Source organism: Cariama cristata, unplaced genomic scaffold (assembly GCF_000690535.1).
Source record: "Cariama cristata isolate BGI_N322 unplaced genomic scaffold, ASM69053v1 scaffold41571, whole genome shotgun sequence".
NCBI classification, from domain to species: Eukaryota; Metazoa; Chordata; class Aves; order Cariamiformes; family Cariamidae; genus Cariama; species Cariama cristata.
In genome coordinates this window covers 8,036-15,842 of record NW_009598265.1, presented here as the reverse complement: position 1 = coordinate 15,842, position 7,807 = coordinate 8,036, and the positions used below count along the sequence as shown (strand labels likewise).

General features: G+C 35.4%; 1 long non-coding RNA gene across 1 annotated transcript; it reads left to right on the top strand.

Moving 5' to 3' along the window:
* The first annotated feature begins 284 nt into the window (after positions 1–284).
* On the top strand, positions 285–6,371 carry LOC104168581. The gene is made up of 3 exons (XR_696515.1): positions 285–354; positions 2,975–3,045; positions 5,821–6,371. It is a non-coding gene; the product is annotated as an uncharacterized LOC104168581 (long non-coding RNA).
* The last annotated feature ends 1,436 nt before the right edge of the window (positions 6,372–7,807 follow it).

Below are 7,807 nucleotides of genomic sequence, written 5' to 3'. Positions count from 1 at the left end.
ACTACCTCCTGATTTTTCAGTAGCCAACTTTAATATTTTTTTCAGCCTCTGAATTGCTCAACGTAGCATAAAGACTAATGGTGTAGTCGAAAGGTTGGATTTACTATATTTCATTTGAATCTTATAATTTGTTATTAAACTTAGGTTCCATGGTAAAGTTTTGGTAAAATGGCCTAACTGAAACTTCTAAATGTTTTAATATTTTTGTGGATTTAATGGTTGTGAAAAGTGCTGGCTTGGTATCTGTGAAAACTGAAGCCTGTTCTTTATTCATGGATTAATTACAGTTGCCAAGTGATCTTCTCCACAACACCCATGAACTTCAGCTTTGAACAGAAGAGGACTCATCAAATGGTGAGAAAATAGTGTGATTGTCGTGACTATTAAGTTTATTGAGAGGATGGTCTATTATTTTTTTCTTCCTAGCATTGATCCTGTTATTTAATAGGTATTGAAGTTAGATTTTTGTAGAGTAATTGCTGGGACCATAACCTAATTTCTCCCCTTCCCCCAGTACTTCAGCTGTTAATTTCTCAAGCTTTGCTATCTTCTTAGCTGTCCGTGACTTTTCAAAACTAATTGTTAGTGATACACTCAATTCGTTAGCTAATTTCTTTATTACTTGCTTTAGCCGTAGTCCTGTGCATATGCTTAACTCGGTTCACATGAGTAGTTTTATCAGTAGCACTACTTAGAGGAGTGAAGTTCAGGTACGTGGAATTGTTCGAAAGATTGAAGCTTAAATTTTGCAGATATGTATACCTGCATTTAAATGAAATGCTACTGAAATGAATGCAGGCGTTGAGGGATTTGGAAATGCTTTAGCTAGTACTGATCTGTTTGCCTTTATGCTGTTTGATTTATTTCTTTCAAGACAGCTTGATGTAAGTTGCTCATTTGCTTCTTTAGTTTCCCAATTCCTGTGAAATTTTGAAATCTGAGCTTCAAAACATTTATAAAATTTTAGTAATGCTCATAATTCTCCTGAGAAGAGCAAAACATTTTTTTATTTAACCGTTTTATGAAAAGGTGACTGAATCTATAGAGAAACTGTCTCTAATTCACTGCCTTAATCAGGTCTTTAATCTTACTCTATTGCCCTACCTTCAATAAGTAATGATTCTTATATGTATGAATTTATTAAGCATAACTCTTAAAAACAGGGAGTTTCCTCTTTTACAGCTACCAATAAAGGATGAAATATTGGTAGCAGGAGGTTGTGTGTGTAAGAATATAGTTGTTGAGTGTTGATATTGGCTTCCTGGTCATTTAGATAGGTGACAGCTTAAAATAATGGTCCACTGAATGATCCATAGTTCAGGAGACAGTTCACAATGATCAGAAGTTCACAGGATGCTGAGAGATACCCCAGACCTTTTTTGGTATCTCAAAAAGTGGCTCAGTTTCTGTTCTCCTTTAGTAAATGTGTTGTAGAGTAAGGAGTGAAAGGGACAGAACCCTACTAGCAGCTTATGATTTCCACGTTTTCTCCTATCTCTGTGGTTGTTACTATAGAGATCGGAATATGGGATATTAACCCTCTCCCAGCTGTTTACCACACTGGGTTTGGAAGTGCAAGTGTGTTTAAATAGGCAGGAGAAATGGTGAGCCCTTTATACCCATAACTGAACTACACCCTGTGTTAAGGATTACTTTAGTCCTGTTATCAACCACTGAACTAATTTAACCTTTGCTAGGATTATTTACCATTTTATGTATTAAAAATAAGGTTTAATACTTAAGCCAGAAAGAAGCAGTAGTTTTCAGGCAGAGTGCACTGAGAGATAACCCAGAGGTCATTTATTTTTCATACAGATTCAACAATCCGTTTCTTTTTTCTTTCTCAGCCACTTTTTCTTTAGTTTTCTTTTTGAGACCTGATTCTCGAATTAACTTGAAGCACTTAACTATTTATATTCTGCCTCATCAGTTAATTTTGTACTTAAGTCACAATACTTGCATGACTATGGCTTTTGAGAGAAGAATTGGAATCCACATTAGTCCCTTGTGTCTTGTACTTGACTTTGCCTATCTGATAACCAATAGGCTGGATCCAGCCTCGCGCCAAAGTGTGAGTCTGGATGTTAGCAGGTAAGGAGTTGGAGCTCAGGTTTGAATGTGTGCTTCAATACTACAGGCATAGTGAATGATTACAAGATTATTTAAATTTATTTTCAAATTTAAGCACTTCTTCAGTTGTTTAGCCAAGCAGAGTTTAAATACTCCATATGCTTAAAGTTAAACGGTTCAATTAAGTGGCTTAAAGGTTCTCCTGAAGCATTTTTGGAATTGATCTAATTCTTTTACTTCAACAGAAGAAGAGAGAGGCCAATGTCAAACAGTTTTGAAAAGCCCATTCTCATTGCTTTGCTAAGAAGATAATTTTGTTTCTTTTCTGCCATCCCCTTTTTGGTTAAATCACTTTCAGTTCCCTGATTCTTCTTACACCCATTGTTTCCTGCTAACCTTCCTCTAATGTCCAGTTTTCTATTAACTTTTCCACACTGATTATTCTTCGTCTCTCTCCTTTTTACTGGAGTTTTGGAGAGGTGATTACACTTTTTCAGTTTCTTTCCTTCTTTCATCAGTTTCTGGAATCCAACAACAAAAAACCCCTCTGATTTCAACTATGCCTTTTTGGTGAGAAACACACAGGTCAAAATTTAGCGCTAGATCAATAGAAAGGGTAAGCAGAGCACTGCGGATGCCGTTATAAAAAAGGGAACTGGGACTTGCATATTATTAAAAATTATTCCCTAAATTGGAATATCGGGATCTGGATCCAGGCAGTAGGATCAGGATTTTAAAGTGATTCTTTAAAAGTCATTATGCTTATTTAAAAAAACAAACAACCAATCAACCCCCACCCAACCAAAAACCGCACAAAAGAAAAGTCCAGGTATATCGAATAGATTCATTAGACTTAATGTCACTGTTCTTATATTGAGCTATGTATCACTGAACTTCTCTTAAGCCTTAAGAAAGACAGCATGGAATTGGAAGAGAAGCAGGGATCTCCATGAAGGGCGGTCAACTACAGTCTTGGTAAGTTCAAAAAATATATGTAAAATTTTACTTCTGTTAAGTTTTCACCTTTATGAAGCGACATATATTTAGGGCCCTGTTCACAGTGGAAAAACAAAGCCAGTTTTATTGAGACAGTCTCTGCACTCTCTGGATTCATTTATGCTATCACCACGTAAAAATCTGTGTTCTGTTAGAGCTGAGTTTGTGGTGTAACTCCTGAATGAAAACAGTAAGTGACATAAAATTCATTAGTTATTTTCACAGTGATTATGCTGCAGTGTTTCCATGCCCAGTTTCTGAACAAAACAAGATATATAGGATTGTGTTGTGTGCTAATAACTTCTGAATCCACCGCTTAATTTCAGCTGCATTTGATAGAGAGATAGAGGTCAAAAAGTCAAGTTTCTACAATTTGAGTGAAACTTAGCAGATGGGAGTAGAGAAAGGTCTTAAATTAGTGCCCCTGAGGTAGAAAAAGCTACAGCATGGACTCAGAAATCTTCTGTTCTGTTCAACCTGTTGACTTGCCAGTCAGCATGCTTGGTTGGTTGGCCAGTCAATGCATGTGTAGCTCAGACCTAGCTGCCATGTGAGCTGCCTCTTATTCTCCTAGAAGTCAGAAGCCTGTGTTTTCTGCAGGAATTTAGGGAAATGTGTTTAGAAGGGAGTGGCAGACCACCACCAGGGCAGTGTCAGCCTGGGATTACTGCACACAAGTGTGTTGGTGGCACGTACAAGCACGCTGATAGGTAACTAGACTTCATTACTTCTGCTAATTGTGAAAAAAAAACCTGGTTTTGCCAGGGCCTTCTAGTCTCCCAAACCACGTGTGAATCATTCCATTTTATGGTAGTTTCTATACCTGGATTAGATGTATGGTTTTCCTGTCTACGTCAGAGAAGGGAACTGTTGAGACAGCTTCAGTATTTAATTTCTTTGATTGTTCGGATGTCAGCACTGAGCTATTCCTTAGGCTGTCAAAATTGTAAAACTGTGTTTTCAGCTCTCCCCAGAAAGTGACTGTAATTTAGACTGCAGCTATGTGTCCCTGACCGATCCTACAACCTACACTCTTGGAGCAATGCAGGAAACATGCATTGTATTCCAATTAACTTCCTTTGTGAAGAAAGTTGTGGAGCTCGGCACAGGGAAGGAAGACGATACTAAGATCTGGCTGCATCAAATTACCACATTGCATTGCAACTGGGGAAATGCTAAATCTGTAGCTGCATGATTATGGGTACGAGGATTGTCCTGAACTGTATGGTCTGTCCCTTCTTCTCAGTCGGGGAGAAATGGGCAAATTACACTTGCCAGAGGTACTGCTTCGCTCACTTTGCAGGCTCAGGTAGGCAGCACTAACTTGGCAGATGTCTGATATTTTTAAATTTTTTACGTGATGTTAGACAAGGGTCAAGATATCTTGTAACACTTTTTAAACAGAACTTAGCACTGTAGCGCTACTGTTCTTTAGAAACAGTTGAATTTCTCAGAATAACAGAAGCCTAAGAGTCATGCATATAAAACATAACATTCAAAAGCAGTAATGTGAGAAGAAACACTTCAAATTCAATATTGTAAGACAACTGCCTTGGAATTTATCATGAAGTCTGAAAAGTGTATTTTGAATTTTTTTGTTTGTCCTCCTGCCCAGTTGAAAGCCATCAGCCTGGCAGCAAGGAATGAAAAACTGTGGTACTCTTCTCCATTTTCTGCTTATTTTCATGTCTGTTTCACGAAATCAAAGCCAGTAAGAGAACAACTGGTCATTAAAAAAAAAAAAAAAAGACTGCATTCCATTTATATGGAACTTTTGGTTCTTTTGTTAGATTCTCAAATCCTTTCATTTGGTCCCAGCTTTTTTTTAAGAAACATATCGTTTCCCAAATGCTGTCTGTATTAAAAGAGTGAAGAAATGTCTTCTGCATGTTTCTAGGATCTAGTGGGTGTTCTTATAACCTTTATCACCAGTACTCTTGCATAGTATCACCAGTTAAATATTATTTCATGGCACCTATGGCTAACCTGTTTTAAAATGGTTTATAATATATAAAAACATTGTAACTTATAATATTTTCCTTTTAAAGATCAACATAGATTTTTTTTTTTTTTAATAACAACAACAAGGTCAAATCATGAATGTTAAGTTTTGTGTGCAGAGCAAAATTGTGCTATATTCTTGTTTAACATTATGTTGTGTGCTTCTTGTGTTTTAAATGGTGTTCATTAAGAGCCTAAACTTAGCAAATAATTATAGTTGATTTTCATAAGGATTTTTTGTTTAAAAAAGCCGACCCTTTTTAGTCTAAATACTAATACTAAATTACTTTTTATCCTGTATTTTTGAAGACACCTTGGTCTTGGATGCTGCTATATGTGGTCAGATACTTTCACGATCCTGAAGACCCCAGTAAATTCACAGGCCTATGCTGTGTCCTCAAAATGGGTGTTGTGGGACAGATTTTAAGAAGGCTTAAGCACTGAAAGTGACTTGTATTATAGACCAAAGAAACTAGGATAATAAATTTTTAGAAGATAATAATTTAAAATTTATATTTCAAATACATATCCGTAAAAGCTCCCATACTGTGCTGTCACTACATGTAAAATCCATAAGCAATTTTAAGCCAACGTTCTTTAAAGAAGGAGCTAAAAATTCCTATAAATAATATGCAATGTAAAGATGTATGGAACTCCTTTATTATGTGCTAAATGCTGTAATAAAACAGGCTATCAGTAGGTTTTGCTGCATGTTACTAATTTTATTTTTTTTTTATCCCCATATTTTTGCAGGTGTGTGGAGGAACAGGTCCTGTTCTCGCTGTTGTTACTCCCACATAGGCGGACTCTGTAATTGATTATGTGTGGGTAGGGCCCTATTGAATTTAAGGAGATTCTGCAATAGTGCAGGGTTCTTTTTGTGAAATTTCAGTTGCAAGATCAGGACCCCACTGTGACTCCTTACTGTGAATTCTGTCAGTGTATCATTGATTGTGCTGGAACCTGCCTTTTGGGATAATGTAAGTCCTGCTTTTCCCCCAAATGTACTTTAGACATGAAATAATCATAAAACATTTCTAATTAGAAAATTAATATCATTTACATGCATTCTTTTAATTATGTTTTTTTGGCAGTACCAAATAATATATTCCTCAAAACTTCTTAATGGCACTGAGGCTTTGTGGATAGTTGGTCACATGATGAGAAAATTCAGCTGTAAGTACATTGAAATGATTGAATTTTTCAATAGTTAGTCTTTGCTGATGTTGACAAACTAATAATGATAAAAAGGTGAATCAAGAGGTTTGACTTACGTCAATTGACTTCAGTTCTTTTTAGAAAATATATGCAATATATATATTAAGGATTTCATTATTCTTGGGTAATTCACCATGTGAACCTGGAGTCCTTCTGTACTGCTATTAGGTAGGGAGTTTTAATTTGTTTTCTTTATTTTCAGAAGAGTGTGTCTTTGACTTGCTCTGTATTTTCTGAAATTTATAGATCTATAAAAACTGTTTATACCACCAATATTTGTGTAGATATTGCAAACCAATTTACTAACATAATTGTCTTGCTGAGTTAAACATTGAAATGTTAATAAATATACACTTACACTTGTGTCAATGTAACTTGGTTAAATTAAACTAAACTGAGCTGGCATTATGAGTGAATTTGATCATGCACACTGATTAGCTGTAGTCTTAGGCAGGGATTACATATTTTATTGTAACTAAGTACTTTGTGCTTAATCAATAATAATTACCCATATCATATGTCAGTGGATTCACCCAAAATAATTATAAATATCTGTGCTTGGATTACGGAGGAAGTTCTTTTCTTGTAGCTATAGGCACAGTCATTGCTATGGCTCCTATTTTTATATACAAATGAGCGAAAACTACATGTAGGTGTTTTCCCTGTCTAACAAAAGGGGTATTATAAACTCCATGCCCTTTTTTATGATGCTGTATTTCCTTTCTGGTATTCAAATACAAGAATGTTTTCAATGGGGTCTTAGTATCTGAAAAATGGAAGAACTGGAAATGTTATTGAATTTGTGAATAATGATTAAGGATCTGTAAAGGTCTAGAGGAGTTGTATGTAAGGACAATTAGAGATTCTTTCCCATGGAGCAAGGACACACATAATAATTGGTGACTAAAGATTAAGGAGGACAGGTTTTGAAACAAAAGTAATTTGAAGAAAGAGCAAGACCAAAGAAGAAATCATAAACTCTGATCAAAAGCAGACTAGACAGCCCAATTTAAAAAAAACCAAACAAAACCAAAACCCAGAAAATGGATGGCAAAAATATGCCTGAAAGAGCTAAGTGCATAGCTACTGTTATTTTTCATTCCACTGAATATATGATACATTTAAGTTTAAAACTTTCAGTAACTGTTTTTCTCTATATTTTTTTTTCGGTTGGAGGCTAATATATGGGCTTTGAAGAAGACTCAGTGACTAGTTGTGAATTACCTGTATAAACTGGGGATTCAAGATGACAGTTACAATTAAGAGCAGAGGACAATGAGTTATGTGTGCTAAACTACAATTAGTGCTAAGCAGAAGCCATAATTTCCTGTTCAAACGGAGAACTGAATGATTTTTGAAATGTATCATCTTCTTCAACAGAGCTCAAAGCACAATTTCGTTAAGTTTGTTACAGGATGAGAATTTTCAAAGTTCTAGTTTAAAAACTTAACAGTGATTCTTTTGAGATTTTGCAATATAAAATGCAATTGAGATTTTTCAATATAAAATGAAATCAAGATTC